The sequence below is a fragment of the Culex pipiens genome, chromosome 3 (genome assembly GCF_016801865.2).
Source record: "Culex pipiens pallens isolate TS chromosome 3, TS_CPP_V2, whole genome shotgun sequence".
NCBI lineage: Eukaryota > Metazoa > Arthropoda > Insecta > Diptera > Culicidae > Culex > Culex pipiens.
The window spans coordinates 175623517-175641571 of record NC_068939.1 but is presented as its reverse complement, the minus strand read 5'-3'; positions in this window follow the sequence as shown (position 1 = coordinate 175641571).

Sequence of the window (18055 nt, the reverse complement as noted above, 5' to 3'; positions counted from 1 at the left end):
TTTTCCAAAAAAAACACTAAAAAAATTTGAAAAGTCAACAAAAGCCCCATACTGCAAATTTTAAAAATTTTAGTACTTTCGAAAAATACGGTTTTTTTGAAAATTTAGGAATTTCAAGAAAACAGCTAATAAAGTGAAAAAGCATACAAAATTTTTCTTTGTTTGATACCCATATTGCATTTTTTTTTCTTCGAAAAAAACGGTGTTTTGATATTATTTTGTATTTTACAAAAAATACTCTAACCCTCTACAACCTAACCCCGCCTTTGGACGGGCTTCGATCTAAAAAATCGCCAAAAATCAATTTTCCAACCGAAATTTCAGGGTTGGAAGTTCTACTTGTATTATGTGACTTCGCCAATGTATTTAAAAATGTTATTTGATAGGGGCCAACTTTGGCTGTACTTACTTACTTTTCCTATATTTTCAGTAAAAACAAGTATGCAGTAATTTTTGTACTGTTCCAGACTATGCCTCTACGCATTTTTTTTTTGCAATTTAAATGATGATGGTGTCTATAGCAGAAAATGTGAAAAACAAGCAAAAAAATTTAAAAAGTGACTGATAAAACGTGAAAAAAATTGATAGGCAATATTTAATTATATTAGGTGGTAGAATAGGCCAACTGCTACTTAAAACAAACATAAGCTAAACAAGATAAATGCAAATTTAAAAACCTAAAAATAAAACAAGAAAACATTAAACAAGAGAAGTAAAGTTTTTCGTAGAACAAAAGTTGCTCAAACGTAACACAGGAAAAATGAATATTTTCGAAAAAAAAATATTTGGGCACTAGAGGGTAATAAAGTAAAAAAAAAAATACGAAATTTCAATTCGTTTAATACGCATATTGCAAATCATGAAAATTTTAGTGTGTGTGAAGTAAAGATAACCAAATTATGAAAATTTCAGTATTTTCGAAAATAACGGTATTTTGTAAACAATTTTGATCACATATTTATACTTTGAAACTTACTACACTATCATAAAATATATTCTTAGTGAAAGCATTGAAATTTAACATGATATGGTTGTATTAATCGAATTTAGATTATCGCCGATAGAATTATCGAAATAAAGATATCGATAGAATATTATCGTTATCATCATACGATAATATTATCGACGATAATTTTATCGATTAACAACCTAGGTTTCAACTAATCAACTCAAATCAGATAGCTCCAATCACGCTCAACTACACTGCACCTTCCACTTCAAGCGATCCTTGTCATCTCTGCGCACCGTTTCATCCCACGCAACCAGAACAAACTCCTCATTATTCCTGCTGTCAGTCCAGGCGTCGTGAATAACCGGTACAGAGTTGATGGCGTGGTAGGTTCTTATTTTGAAGAACTCCGCACCGTCCCCAGTCGGTTCCAACATCCAATTTCCGTTGGACTCGCTCGATCTCGAATTGGGTTCACTCCCGACGTACACTCCACTGCTAAAGTCCAGGTCGGTGGCAATGAGTCGCCGCCCTGAATCGCTCACGATCGAAAAGAACTCGTTTGTGACCGATGAAGAGGTCAGTCTGAACGTGGTGCAACTTGAAGTCGCCAGAACCTTGTGAAACTTTTTGATCCTTCGGAAGGTTTGCACTTTATGCTCTGCCAGCGTTGTTTGGATGCATTTTCCGTTATGGTTGACTATTTTGAACTTGTCCTTGCACTTCATTACATTTTTCACGTTTTCATGGACCTTTTTCCTGACGTCATTGATGTAGCTCTGATTCAACTGTCCATAGAATAATCCCACGGTTTGCCCCAAATGATCCAGCGTCCACAGGATGGAGAACTGCAAACTCTGCATGCCGGACTCAACCATCACGTCCAGAGCGTAAATCTGGTTGTGGTTTGGCACAATCGCCAGCAAGTTCACAAGCCTTCTTTGCTGCTTATAGCTAGCTCTAGTGGTGATATTTGCGATCATCGTCATCAAAGCGGGTGGCAGCTTGCCCAGCGTAACCTTAAGTTGCTCCAGCTCTTTAGCTTCATCCTCCACAGGATAGTCCAAAAATTGGGACGCAATTTGCTCAGTTTGAACGTCCAACTCAAGAGACATATTGTTCAGCTTCTCGTGCTGAACATAAGTTATAAACTGACCCTCTTTAATCTTCGCCTGCACCTTGATCACTTCAGCTTTGATCAACAACAGGGTGGCATTCTTTTCGATCTGGAATCTGGAATACAGCTTCGCATTGCGGTACACCTGAGAGAGTGCCTGGGTGCGGTCGTCCAGATCCTTGATCAGATTCAGCAGCTGAGTCATCACCTCAATGCTCTTAAAGTGCCTCCAAGCGATCTCGTTGAAGATTGCCTCCGTAAAGTAGTCCGACTTCATCTGGGAAAATTTGCGCTGCGCTAGCTCAATGTTGTCACTTTTCATAAAATGATCAAACAGTTCCTTCCGCAACGCGTCGTTCTTAATGTCCCAAGTTCGAAGCTGTGATCTCAAATCGCCTTCCGTTTCCCGCAGCTTCTCCACATCCCGAACCAAGTGCGCAAGCGTTTCCTTCAACGAGCTCAGCGAGCCAGCCTTCTGCTCCTCGAAGCTTCGCCCGAGCCGCTTCAACTCGCTGTCGTACTCCTGCACCAACTGGTTGTACTGCTTCTCCGAAACGTACCGTTTGGCCATCATCTTTCGCTGGTGGGTTAACTTGGTCAGTCCAGTTTTGATCTGCATTAAGTGTCTCTTACAGGCAGCATCGTCCTTGTCCACCGAGTAGTTGACTTTATCGTCTCGAGAATTTCGCAAGTTTACCAAAACTTGCTTGATGTTTTCGATATCCGCTTCCGTAGTGCATTGCGGATCCTCTGCACTTATTTTACACATAATCAGTACCAATATGAGGACGGTAGTTGTAAGAACCCTGAACACCATTTTAGACTATTGTGTTACGGAGTCCGTGCACAACTTGAAAACGATTTAATCCACTCGACAGAGCCATTATTTCTCAACCCTTTTGTTAAACATGTGCCACATTGTAATACACGTGTCATTCTATATGGACAGATGCGGTAAGTAAACTAGATCCATATTACAACAAAACACACCGGCACCGTGGGTACACTTTACATCTCGACGCTATCGTGCTACCTTGTCGTATGTCACATTTTGACGTGCCGAGAAAAAACGCGTTTCAATGTTTGACCTTGAATGAACGAAAACGAGAGCACGCAATATAAACAATAGCAAACACGTTACTTTGGTTGGACCATTCTGTGCATTGTCCTGAAATTTGGTTCAATTTGGTAGCTGGAGTCCTGAATTACAAATTTTTACGGTAGTAGAGCGTGTACGTGTGTCAAAAGCGTTCTGACCATTTTTCGTACTTACATCAATTTTCAGGCTGTGTCGAGATAGCACTACAAGATTAAAACTTCTTTCATATAAAATGTGCCAACAATGCACGGAGTTTTTTTCGGTTTTTATTGAACAGCTCAGGATTGAAATCGAATTTTTTGGATCTGTGAAGCATTGTGAGTTCTTAACTCAATTTACGATTTTTTTCAATAGTTTGTTGTCATTTGTTTGGATTTTTCCTTTTTTGCATTTTAAACCTTTTTTCTATGAATCTGTTATTTGTAATCTTTTTCCTTTTTTTAAAGATGCTCTGTTTAGTTTTTTGTGGAATTCTGATTAACCTGGTATTGTTGTCCTTTTCGGCCTTTTTGAACATTAAATTTGCTTTATTTTTTTTAAATTAACTTTGATGACCTGTATCTCCGGCAAATTTCAACCAATCAGGATGCTCCGGGTTGCATTCGACAGGTATTCACCTGTACTTAGACCACAAATATTAATATCAGGGCCAGGTGACCTACCGTTCCCGGAAATCCAGATCATCGGAAAAGTTCAAGTTACTGTTACTGTTAAAGTTACTGTTTTTTTACATATATGTGATACCAATACTCTCATGATAGTTGAAATTGATCCATAAAACTTACTAAAAACACAATACACGATTGACAGAACCTCTCTGGAGTGTTAGTGGCCACTTCCGGCTAACCTGGAACCGGTTCCCGGGTATCCGATGAACGGCCAACTTGACTTTTTTTTTTGGTGAAAACCCATCATTTTGCACATCATGAAGTTGAAAGATATATCCATCTATGGTATGCCGTTGTTCGCTGAGCCATCCTGGCCATTCTGGAACCGGTTACCGGTGGCCCTTGGGGACACTCCCGGAATATGAAAGTAACCCTACCATCCGACATATCAAACTTCATGAAATTATAAGATGCGTCAACGAACGGTCATGAAAATGTTCGTTGACCCATCCTGATTTAACCGGTATTTGATGTTTTGATGCATGGCGTGAGAATAAAAGAGGGCATTTGCTAATGTTTTATTGTAAACAAATAAATTTCGTGAACAGATATGGCTTAAAACAACATAGAAACCTAACAGACTTTTTTAAACTATTTAAAAAATAAAAATTATAAAAAAAAGAATTTTGAAGCATTTTTTTCCATATTAATTGCTTTAATAGTTGACCAAAACAAAACAATTGATTTGTTTTCAGTAGTATTGATTAATTATAAATTCTTATTGTTTAAAAAACTTTGTTACTTTTAACATGAAAACAGCTATATTTATACACAGAAAAAATGATGGTAATATTCATCAGGAAATGGTGACAGATTTTGAGGCAAAAAAAAGTGCAATCTTACATGGGTAATTCTCCGCCAACTCACACAGTTGACTAGACAAGTTTTAAAACTCTGTCATTTTCCGTTACTTGACTGTAAAACATTTTGGAACATGTCATTTTACGGGAAATTAATGTACTTTTCGAATCTACATTGGGTCATTTTTTCATTTAGAACAAAATTTTTCATTTTAAAATTTCGTGTTTTTTCTAACTTTGTTGGGTTTTTTTGGAGTGTAACAATGTTCTACAAAGTTATATAAGGGGTTTGTTTATAAACATCACGAGTTATCGCGATTTTACGAAAAAATGTTTTGAAAAATCGTTTTTTTCAACCTATCAAATTCTCATCATACCAAAATTAAACTGTTTTTTCGCTGTGTACTCAAGGTTGAAAAATATGTAATTAAGTTGATTACAACAAGCATTTATTGCATGTTTCAAAAAAACGTTTGCTCAAATACACAGTTTCCTTCATTTTTGTAGGTTTAATTAACAGGGGTTGCCTTTTGGAAGAGATAGGATTTTCGTTTGTCCTTTCTTGGACCCCCTTAATTTTGCTCGAAAATGAGCAGTTCTTCGTTTAATTTGAGTTAGGTTTCGAAAACTTACATTATTTTCAATTACCGTAGTGAAATAATCAGTCCAAAAATGATTCGATAGCTGAATTCATAACTAAAATCGTCGCTTGTGTGCTATCTTGTGACACGTCTGCTGTAAAAAGATAGGACGTGTCACAAGATAGCACACAAGCAACGAAATAGAAATGCTGTTTTGTTGTGAAAATGCTAGTGGCCGTGGCTGGTTTCAGATGTCGAACTAAAAACACTTATTTCTGCGAAAATGACAATTCAATTACAGTCAACATTGTTTCAAATAAATTTAAAAAAAAAATTGCCAACTAAAATATTTGTAAACAAAAACACGCTTGAAATTGTGATTTTATTGTTTTTTCAGCAAAAAACCTATGAAGGTCCACTATAGGGAAGGGGTCCACTTATGGACGACGTACCCTATATTGGAGAATAAAAATGTTCGCAAAAACTCATTAAGAAATATCAAACTATAGAATTTCTGTTTTAATTTTTAGTCAAAATTAGAGGTTGACAAAGCCGCTCTTTTTTAAAATTGAACCTGAAATTTTATTTGGAGAAAATATTCTGTGAACTCTTTTCTACATTCTGATTTAATTGTCAAGGTAGTTGCTTTGAATGTACCGAAAAAAAGAGTTTTTAAATTTTATTTTTTATTTTTTTTTTCTACTTTGAAATTTTTTTGGGTTAACATTTAACTGAATTGTTTACAATATCAAACCAAAATATGCTTTATTGCCAGGTAAATGACGGCTCAATTAGTGCTTTCATAATTACAGCCGATCAAAAAACTTTTCATACTTTTCTGCGAATAGTTGCATTGCGAAACCAAAATTCAAGGACCAAACTGGGAGCAATAACCAAACACGCTGTATGTCAACGAGCATTTTATAGTTTCAGTACTTTTAGCAAAAACTCCAATTTCGGTCGCACACACACACACACACTCGAAGCCCCCTCTCAAAAACTTTTTCCATTAAATGTGTATGATTTGTTACTTTTGATTTCCTCTTCCCACCCAGCTCAACCTCCCGGAAGGATTGGAGAGCTTTTAATATATCTGAAAGCCATCGTCGTCATTTCCACGCGCCACAGCAGCTAACTAGTTGGGAAAAGCGCCCTGACAGATGCAGCGCGCAAACTACACATGTATATTGGGAGGGAGGAAAAAAAACAAACTTTTTCCCTGCTGGGAAATACGGCAAAGTTGGGAGTTTCGAAAATCGAAAACGTGAGCAGGATACCGTAAATAAAATATAAGGCGCACGGGATTATTGCAATAACGAGCGGGAGTCGGGAGTTTTTCGTAATTTCAAAACTTTAACGGAAAATGTTTCGCGAGCGCTTCTGTGGAGTGGTTTGTTAATCGAACGCTGAAGCACACACGTCGATGCGAGTTGATGCGGGCAAACATTTTTAATTAATTTTAATTTGGCCCCTTAACGTGAGTGGAGAAAGTTTTGCACGTACCCGGGCAGAAGGCCAGCACTTGAAATCAGTTTGCGTTTGGCAGTTTTCGAAATCGTTTCGGAAAACGGAATAACTTGTTCAACGAGGTTGGTGGAATAACGTTGGCAGATGATTTTTATGACATTTTTTAACTTGTTACATAGCATCTAAAACATATAAACAAAATTCTAAGATTTTTTGCACAATTACATTATTTGTGATTAGAAGTAGACGAATTAAGGGTTAAATTTATTGAAGTTTGCTGAACATTAGAGTCTTGATCAGAAAATAATTTTCAATTTACGTATTTATTAATAATTTGAAAGCATTCAAGAATGAAGTATGGGTAAGACTTGAAAACATTCAATTTTCCTGTTTCTTTTTATTTTATTCCACTGCATCTCAGCAACCAGTGGTCCATTCTTTTTGGTTTTTTGACCAAATTTAGTAAATTAAGTGATTTTTTTGAAAAAAATATTTTCGGGAATCGACACTATTTTTACAAGTCAAATAACCGAAATTGTTGGGAAAACTTTAATTTTGAATGGCTATACTTTGAAAACGGTTCACTTAATCATAAAAATTGTTAAGTACTTCTCGATTGCAAATTCAATTCTACATAAACAATTTAGGTCAAAAAATTTTGATTTCAAGACATGTTTTGTTTCATAAAAAAGCTTATTGAACTGAAAATAAAATTCGCTGCAAAATTTAAAAAGTAGTAATAATCTGTATCTTTTGAAGGAATTTTTTGATCGATTTGGTGTCTTCGGCAAAGTTGTAGGTATGGATACGGACTACACCGGAAAAAAATGATACACGATAAAAAATATTTTGGTGATTTTTTATTTAACTTTTTATCACTAAAACTTGATTTGCAAAAAAACATTTTTTTTCTTATTTTTTGATGCATAAAATGCCAACTTTTCAGAAATTTCCAGATTGTGCAAAAAATCTTTGAGCGAGTTATGAATTTTTGAATCAATACTGTTTTTTCAAAAACTCGAAATATTGGTCGCAAACATTTTTCAACTTAATTTTACGATGTAAAATCAAATTTTCAATCAAAAAGTACCTTAGTGAAAATTTGATAAAGCGCTCCGTTTTCAAGTTAAATCCATTTTTAGGTAACTTTTTTGAAAAAAAGTCGCAGTTTTTCATTTTTTTAAATAAATGCACATGTTTGCCCACTTTTGAAAAAAATATTTTTGAAAAGCTGAGAAAATTCTCTATTTTTTGCTTTTTTGAACTTTGTTGATACGACCTTTAGTTGCTGAGATATTGCAATGCAATGGTTTAAAAACAGAAAAATTGATGTTTTTTAAGTCACACCCAAAAAAATCATCTTTTTCTAATATCGATATCTCAGCAACTAATGGTCCGATTTTCAATGTTATAACATGAAATATTTGTGAAATTTTCCGATCACTGCGAAAACAATATTTTCAAAACTTTCAAGTCAAGACTAATATTTTAAAAGAGCCAAACATTCAATATTACGCCCTTTTAAAATTTAGTCTTGGTTTAAAAAATTTTGAAATATTTTTTTCGAAAAAATCGGAAAATTTCACGAATGATTCATATTTTAACATTGAAAATCGGACCATAAGTTGCTGAGATATCGACATTAAAAAATGGTGGCTGGTTTGTGTGAGACTTAGAAAACATCAATTTCCCTGATTTTAAACCTTTGCATGGCAATATCTCAGCAACGAAGGGTCGTATCAAGAAAGTTGAAAAATGCAAAATATAGAAAATTTTCTCAGCTTTTCATTTTTTTTTTTTTCAAAGTGGGCAAACATGTGCACTTATTTAAAAAAATGAAAAACTGCGACTATCTTTAGAAAAGTCACCTTAAAATGGATTTAACTGGAAAACGGTGCACTTTATCAAAATTTCATTCAAGTTCTTTTTGATTGCAAATTTGATTTTTCATCGAAAAATGAAGTTGAAAAATTTTGAGACCAAATTTTTCGATTTTTTGAAAAAAAACAGTATTGATTCAAAAATTCATAACTCGCTTAAAGATTTTTTGCACAACCTGTAAATTTCGGAAAAGATGGCATTTGATGTCCTTCAAAACATAAAAAAATAAAGATAGTGTTTTTTTGCAAATCAAGTTTTAGTGACAAAAAGCTAAATAAAAAATCACCATTTTTTTTACCGTGTACCTTTTTTCCAGTGTAGTCCATATCCATACCTACAACTTTGCCGGAGACACCAAATCGATCAAAAAATTCCTTCAAAAGATACAGATTTTTGAATTTTCACATATCATTTTTGTATGGACAGCTGCCAAATTTGTATGGAAAATCATATGGACAAACTAATGATGTAAAACGGCTTCTTTGGGCATACCAAAGGCACCAAAATAATTTCAGTCGGATTAAAAAATACAAAAAATAAAATTTTAGATAAAAGACCGATTTCGTAGAGAACTGCTCATAAACAAAAAAATACAATAAAATACTAAATAAATAATTTAATAAACTAGTTTTTGAAAGCTATCTTTGTTTTTTAATCTTCTTAAAATTATGGTATACACAACACTGGTTTTAATATTTGTTTACAAAAATAATTTTAACCCTCTACAAACCAAAATAAATTTTTCAACCAATTTTTGATCTTTAAAAAGCAAAGCATTAAATAACATGGTAATATCTAATCGGATTTTTTTTGTAACATTTTTTTTATAATTTTACCTGCAAATTGTGTAAATTTTTTCACTGATTCGTTTCAATACCACTTAGTACTAATTGAGGTATTATTTCAGAGGTAATATTCAACCTTCTAATTTTTACACATTCCAAATTTACACATTTTTTTGGCTGTATAGCTTAAAAAACTGTTCCCATTTCGTTTTATAAATCTGTCTAGAGGCGAGGCAAAAAGTTGAAAAATGTTCCAACAATATAGTTTTGAGTAAAATGTTCTTTCCTTTTTTAAAACATTTTTTTAAATCAAGCCTTACTATACAAAAGAACTAAAAAAACTACAATCATGAGGATCCTTTCTTTATTTTAACATTGATTGAAAGCAAGTTAAATTATAAATAAACTGAAATAAATTATGAATAAATCAAAAAAGTTTTATGTGCATTTTTAATAAATCAAATTTTACTTCAAAGATAATTTCTTAGAAAAATCATTGAATGGTAATAAATTTCAAACACCAGATGCCTTTTTTGATTGAAAATTAAGCACTCGGAATTTGTTTTATCAATTTTAATGCAAGTTTATAACAATACCCTTTACTGCTCAAATTTTATCTTTGGAATTTTTTAATTTTTCCCGTGTCTAGGAGGTTATTTATAGCAACTTTTTCTTACGTATAATTTTACATCTATTGTTTATGTTTTTCTTGTTTCGTTTTTAGTAATTATATTTGAATTTAAGTTTTTCACATTCTTTACTCTAGAATGATACCATCATCATTGTTTAAAAATTGTTAGAGGCATAGTCTGAGATATAAAGTGTTGATTTACACTATTTGTTGCTTTTTATAATTAAATTGATGGCTAGTTTAACAAAAAATACATCTCATCCATCAAATCAAAAACCAAAATTGACCATGTCTAGTCCAGAATCAATAATCACCGACTAATGCACCCTTAAGACATCACGTTCCATTTCGTTAATCTGCTTGTGATGGGGCTCTCTCTTGGCCCATCCAAAGTCCATCAGCCGAAGCACTAATAAACCATTCTCGAATCTCAATTTCAAATCAGCGTCAATGTGACCGACTGTATCATTCCGATGCCAATCACTGGGATTAATTTCCAATCGACTGCAACCGCTCCTCACCCTTCCTGCTCACTTTGGTTATGGTTATTTGATTACGTTCGCCATATTCTGAGGATATCTCTTAGTTCATCCCTCCTTAAATTTGTTCCGAAAGCACGGTTAAAAAATTATGTTGGAATTTTATTCAAATAAAAAATCAGTTTTTCTTATTACCAATTTGAAATGCTCAATTCCAAATTACTCTTATTTTGAACAGTGCCTCAACGGTCGGACCCTAAATTTAAATTACATCCAGCCTTCCCCCAACGCATCTCAGACACGTTCACCCGAACCAGGATATGGCACCGTTCCGGGAAGATCCGGGCTGGCGCAAATCAAAATTCAATTCGCACCAACCAGTGAGTGGTTGCCCAAAGTCCGCCACCCCAACCTCTGGTCCCTTTCATCTGGTGCGAGGACGCAGGGAAAATTTAACACCCATAAATTTAGAGCTCGCGGCAGGGAAATTCACCGGAAGAAGGTGAGGGAGACGGGGAAAATCGATCTCCACCTTCCTGGGTTGCCGGGAAATGTGGACTCCAAGGAAGATGTTAGGGACGGTGTCTTCTTGGAGCGGTTCGATTGGAAATTGATTTTCTCACTTTTGATACTAATTTAAATGGTACAAATTTTATGAGGATTAAAGATATGTTCTCAATATTTTTTTTTAATTGTCAAAACTATTTTGAAATTGAGAGTCCAAAAGGTTCTCGTCATCAGGAATTAAAAGCACTTCAAAAAGAGTTAATTGATAACAAATAATAAAAAAAATATTATTTTTGTTGCCAAACGAAACACTGCGGAAACTGGTCTAGTGTCCTCAGCCCCTTTGGAGATCCGCAAGACAAACCAAAGTTTCGTTGTCAAACGAAGTCATAACGGGGTTAGCTCAACGACTCGACTAATCGAACATCTGTTGTTGCTGAATTCAATTAACCATCGACAAGTGATACTTTGCAAACTTAATTAGCGCTAGCAAAACTTTCCACGCAAATTATCGCTGCTCTCTTTCCTCGACTAGATTGAAATCTCGCACAATTTTCTCCTGGCAAGATTCTTCGAAAGGGATACTAAACTAGGTGTAGCAACCTTGTGCTAATTATTTCCAACCCAAGCCAAGTTAATCTCTGTCGAGTGTCTGCGAATGAAATTACTTCCCCAAGCGTCCCCAAATCCACTTCTTTCTTCGTCCTCCAACTGACACTACACTAATCCTTATGACCTGATGCCCGTGCTGCTGAAATAAAGGGAAGGTGGGAAAAACTTGTCGATATGGCTCGAACAGCTTTTACGATGCATAATGTCCTGTCATTTAGCATCCCCACCCCCCCTGCCAATCCACCCACCACCCACGGATCTCGATTCCCTCCCCTTGGAATCTAGACCAGCATCACCATCTTTGCGTGGCTTCGAACGACGTCGATCGGGGGAAAAAGTTGCTTGATTTAATTACTACTTTGTCACTCCTGGTTTCCGCATTCTTCGTTTTTTTGCTCTCCCCGGGGAAGAAAACACACCCAGTACCACCAAGTTACCTCAGAACATGACCGTTCGATGGGTTTGACCTGGCCCTGGTGGGTTTGGTTGAGAAAGGGAGCTTACTACATCAAAAGTCTAATTGGTAGAGTACTGTGTACAAAAAAAATAAAATAATACACTTCATTTGAAGTACCTAAAGGGTGACGAGCGGGAATTTCCGGAAAATCGACCATTTTTAGACCTTTCGATTCCCGGGATATTCGGTCGAGACTCCCGGGAAATTCAAACTTTATAAATATCGATGCAAAATAATATAAACGAATAAAAAAATTATCTATTTTTTTTAATTGTTCAGAACATTGGATGTTCTAATCTAATCTAATCTAATCGAACACAAGCGCAGCCAGTCCGAAGAAAGCATCCGGGAAGAACTTATGGTTAGATTACGCCTCAAGTTCTTTCTTGTCATTATTTAATGATTGCAGTACTTTCGAGAACCCCCGAAGTGTATTACACTCATTAAAGCGGCCCGGCCTACTGCGTTGCATTAACCGCATGAGACAGATTCTATGAACGGATCCCACATTTCATAGAACCAACAGGGGAAGAAGAAGAAGCCGGGGACATACCGTACCAACCGGTTCGAGTTATTTATAGATTATAATGGTGTGTGGTGTGTAGGGGAATCGTTGGGGAAGGGATTGTTGTATTATATAGTAAATGACCTTGTGACATTATTTCACCACTACGGATTAATTCTATCTAGGGGTGTCAACCCCTCGGTGGCCGAGTGGCTAGAGCATCTGACTACCAATCCAAAGGTGTGAGTTCGAATCCCACCTGATTCCATGCGTTTTTTTTTGTTCATATTCAAAGTTCAATTATAGTCGAATAATTTCAAGGAGACCGGTCAGGAATCGAACCCGGAACCTTCTGCTTATGAGGCGGGAGCCGTAGCCATTAAGCCACGGGCCGGTCGAAGAACATTGGATGTTCAAAATCGAATAAACCAATGCTTCTCTAATCATTTTATCCAGAAGGTGAAAAATTAAACTACAGTTTTTGCCTTCCTCACTTTACTGAGGAAGGCTATAAAATCACTCGAAAAACGAAATTCTTAATTTGACCACCTAGATCCACCTTCATGTATACATATCGACTCAGAATCAAGTTCTGAGCAAATGTCTGTGTTTGTGGTGGGATGTTGATCAAAAAAAGTTTGCACTACATTATCTCGGCACTGGCTGAACCGATTTGGACCGTATTGGTCTCATTCGATCCGTCTTGGGATCCCATAAGTCGCAATTGAAAATTATAAAGTTTTGTTAAGTACTTCAAGAGTTATGCTATAAAAACGATTTTAACAAAAGTCCGGAAGATTGTAAAAAGGCTAGTTTTTGTTAGAAACCCCGTTGTTTTATACATTTTTAGAAAGGTATTCAAAAGACCTTTCCAAAGAGTTCAAAAGATTGAAGATCTGACGACCCTATCAAAAGTTATAAGCACTTAAGTGTTATTTATGTACTTTTTAGAGGCCGGATCTCAGATAATGTGATGTAAACGTTGTCCAGATCTATCATTTGACTGATGGTATGAATAATGAATCAAGTCAAAAGAACGCTGAAAGTTTAACCTTTGGTAAATATTTTGGATGCATTACCCTCTAAATGTGAGGAAGGCACCAACCACCTAAAGGTGGATTAGGTAACGTTTTTTTTTAATTCTAAGCCCCTAAGTTTATTTCGCTGTAATAAGGAAATTTCCTTTTTTGATGTCAATAAGTCATTTTGAATTAAAAAATTTGAATTAAATATACTGTATTGAATCTTTCTTATGATAATTACATTTGGTTTGCATAATAAGTGGTCAGCTGTGGCTCTTCAGCTTTTGTTTGCTTTTCGTGATTTAAACACTGTTCATTTTTGACGTAGACTTACGTCTTTGTCGAAGGTACTGGGGTGTCATTCCAAAAAACCTGGGCCGAAGGCCCTGGATTACTGCGTCATCCGTCAAACGCTTATATCTTCCTTCCCTCTAATCGAATCGACACGATTTATGTGCCATTCGATTCGAAAATTATTCAGCAATTTGCTATAAAACTTTCATTGTTGGCAAAATAGTTTAACTATTGAAACAATTGAATGTTTTAAAATGTTTTCAAAATGCAGAGATTTTGCAAGCAAAATGAGCGCTTCCCACTCACGGACGGGAATGTCAAGTACCTATTTTGAGGGGAAAATCATCCGAGCAACGCGACCGAGTGTCGGTCGCGAAAAAGGAGGGGAAGTAGCGGGCCGAAATCATACATAAGAACGCGCGCCAGAGCCCATTCCATCATTCACGTCTCAGACGTCGGACCGGCAGCAGCAGCAGCAGCAGCAGGAAAGCTCAGCCCAGAACAGCAGCAGCAGGAGAGAGACCAGAGCAGCAGCAGCAGGAGAGAGGGACCAGAACTGGAAAAGAAGTGCGCATCGCCTTCTCGTCGTCACCGTCAGCCAGTTGCCTCTCGATGGCCGGACCGTTAGGATCTTTCGTGGTTGCTGTGGTTCGGAGGTGCTTCAATCCCCATCCCTCGTCCCACCGGGACGAGGCATCAACAAGATGAGGCGCGCGCCTGCTGCCTTCCGCCGAAAAGCCTCTCGTGGGTCAAGCCTTGGTTGTTAAACAATCGGGACATCCAACTAGCTCGTCGCATTCGCGGCGAGCGCTTCTGAAAGATTTACGTCTCATCAAATTCTAGTGTTGAAAGAGTTGCCCTCGTCCCACCCGGGACGAGGCAGCGAGCTAATTTGAATTTAAATTTCAGGAACAAATTTTGGTCTTCGGGGGCGACGGATTGCACAGCTTTCTGAGGCTGCTCTCGCCCCCAACCCCTATGCCCCCTCTCCCCCTCCCCCCATTCGGCTCGCTAAAATTCCTTCGTCTCTTTCTTTCCTCTCTTTGCCGTTCGTTCGTCTTCTTCGACGGCCACGCCTCACGATCTTGAGCAGTTAAGTGAGGAACATGATCCAATTTTACTCGAGGCTGATTCGTTTGGGGATATTTGTGCCACAAAAGTTTCAGAAAATGGGATTCAAACATTGTTTGTTGTTGTGTATATTTCGCCAAGTGCAACATACAAACAGAAAATTTCTTTCTTGATCCGGAATTTGTTCTGGTATGCAAAGCAGGACATCCGCATTGTTGTGTCTGGGGATTTTAACATTGATATCCTCAAACCGGAAAATTTGAAATTTGTTGATTTTATGAAAGAGTACCTCAAGCTTGATCTGCTTTCCAATCCTTTACAGACAACGACATTTGGGCGCACATGCCTTGACATTGTTTTTGGTAGAATGTTCTCACACAGTCACGAAGGTATGTTTCGTATTTTAGTTATCATCGGCCGATTTTGACTTTGGTTGATACACCAGCCTAATCTAAATTTCGCACCACAATCATTTGCAAATACTACACGCTTTCCTAAACAACTTTGTCGGTTTCGCATCCATCAACAACGCCAGCACCTGCAGCATCCACCGCGGCCTATCACCCATCTGGACAGAACATCTCCCGGCTGCAGCCTGACGCCAAGATCGAGCCTGATGCCAAGACCGAGCCTTGCGACCAACGCCACCATCCAACTCTAATCGGTCCTTTTAAGGGCCACCAATTTTCTCACGAAAGAGTTCTTCTTGTTCATCATTCCCACCAAACACTACATACAATTTGAAAGAAAACCACTCCGAAATAACGCCCTTAGCTGAATTCCATCTCCCATTCATGATCATATTCCGTAAATCTATTTAAAGAATATAGCTAATTCTTCAAATTAATATATGGAAAACCCACATGTCCACATATCTAAATTTTACGTAAGTCTACGCCATTCCGGTTATGTCTGTGACATAACTACTTTGACTTTTATAACATTTAAAGTATATGATTTATCATTTTTGTAACACTAGGTACAATGAGGAGAAAAAAAAATAAGAATAAGTCAATTTGTGTTTCACGTCAACCTCAATATTCAATTATATTTTGGAAAAATAACTCTGACAATCTTTGTAAAGTTGAGGACCACCAATTGTGAACATTCGGGTTTTTCTGATAACTGTAAATGAATAAAAAATTTAAATTGTTGTTTGGAGTCGTTATTTATTTTATTGCAAACATCCCGATACTGAGAATTTATATATAAGCTATTTTTTACTTCTCAAAAATCTAATAAGAAGTTCATGCAACAAGTTTGTGAAACTTTTGAAAAATCACTCAGTGCGAATTAGAATTCGTAAACATTTTAAACTACAATGTTGAGTCCCAAAAAGCATAAGAAATGATCTTGTATTTGTTGATTCAAAAAAAAAATGAAAAGGTAGATATAGTTCAACATAATACAGAAACTGAAATCAACTTTTCACAGAATAAGTATGAATTAATTGTAACTAAATTCCTTGAAAAGAAACAAAATTATTGCTTTTCCATTCAAATTATTGCCACTAATACCATAGAAAAAAAATCTCCCGCGTCCCGGGAATTCCCAAGAAATGGCCAAATTCAACTCTCGATTCCCGGGAAATTGAAAACCTCGAGAATCGTCATCCTCTAGAAAAACCAAAACCCAAAATTTTAATAAAATAAAACAATCAAATTTTTGTATTTTTGTACATTTGGAGCATGAAGCATGCAAAATTTCACTTCGTTTGATACTTATATTGCAAATAAAAAAAAATTAGTACTTTGGAAAAAGAATATGGTATTTTGTGAAAATTTTTGAATTTTCCAGCAAAAAAAAAACATTACTAAGGTGAACAAGCATGAAACATATCGTTTCGTTTGACAACCATATTGCAAATTATCAAAATTTGAGAATTTTCGAAAAAATATGGTACTTTGCGAAAATTTAAAAAAAAAATCTAGTGACTTGAAAAACATATAAAATTAAAGAATTTTTGTATTTTTGGTTTTTTTGTATTTTTGTATTTTTGTATTTTTGTATTTTTGTATTTTTGTATTTTTGTATTTTTGTATTTTTGTATTTTTGTATTTTTGTATTTTTGTATTTTTGTATTTTTGTATTTTTGTATTTTTGTATTTTTGTATTTTTGTATTTTTGTATTTTTGTATTTTTGTATTTTTGTATTTTTGTATTTTTGTATTTTTGTATTTTTGTATTTTTGTATTTTTGTATTTTTGTATTTTTGTATTTTTGTATTTTTGTATTTTTGTATTTTTGTATTTTTGTATTTTTGTATTTTTGTATTTTTGTATTTTTGTATTTTTGTATTTTTGTATTTTTGTATTTTTGTATTTTTGTATTTTTGTATTTTTGTATTTTTGTATTTTTGTATTTTTGTATTTTTGTATTTTTGTATTTTTGTATTTTTGTATTTTTGTATTTTTGTATTTTTGTATTTTGTATTTTGTATTTTTGTATTTTTGTATTTTTGTATTTTTGTATTTTTGTATTTTTGTATTTTTGTATTTTTGTATTTTTGTATTTTTGTATTTTTGTATTTTTGTATTTTTGTATTTTTGTATTTTTGTATTTTTGTATTTTTGTATTTTTGTATTTTTGTATTTTTGTATTTTTGTATTTTTGTATTTTTGTATTTTTGTATTTTTGTATTTTTGTATTTTTGTATTTTTGTATTTTTGTATTTTTGTATTTTTGTATTTTTGTATTTTTGTATTTTTGTATTTTTGTATTTTTGTATTTTTGTATTTTTGTATTTTTGTATTTTGTATTTTTGTATTTTTGTATTTTTGTATTTTTGTATTTTTGTATTTTTGTATTTTTGTATTTTTGTATTTTTGTATTTTTGTATTTTTGTATTTTTGTATTTTTGTATTTTTGTATTTTTGTATTTTTGTATTTTTGTATTTTGTATTTTTGTATTTTTGTATTTTTGTATTTTTGTATTTTTGTATTTTTGTATTTTTGTATTTTTGTATTTTTTGTATTTTTGTATTTTTGTATTTTTGTATTTTTGTATTTTTGTATTTTTGTATTTTTGTATTTTGTATTTTTGTATTTTTGTATTTTTGTATTTTTGTATTTTTGTATTTTTGTATTTTTGTATTTTTGTATTTTTGTATTTTTGTATTTTTGTATTTTT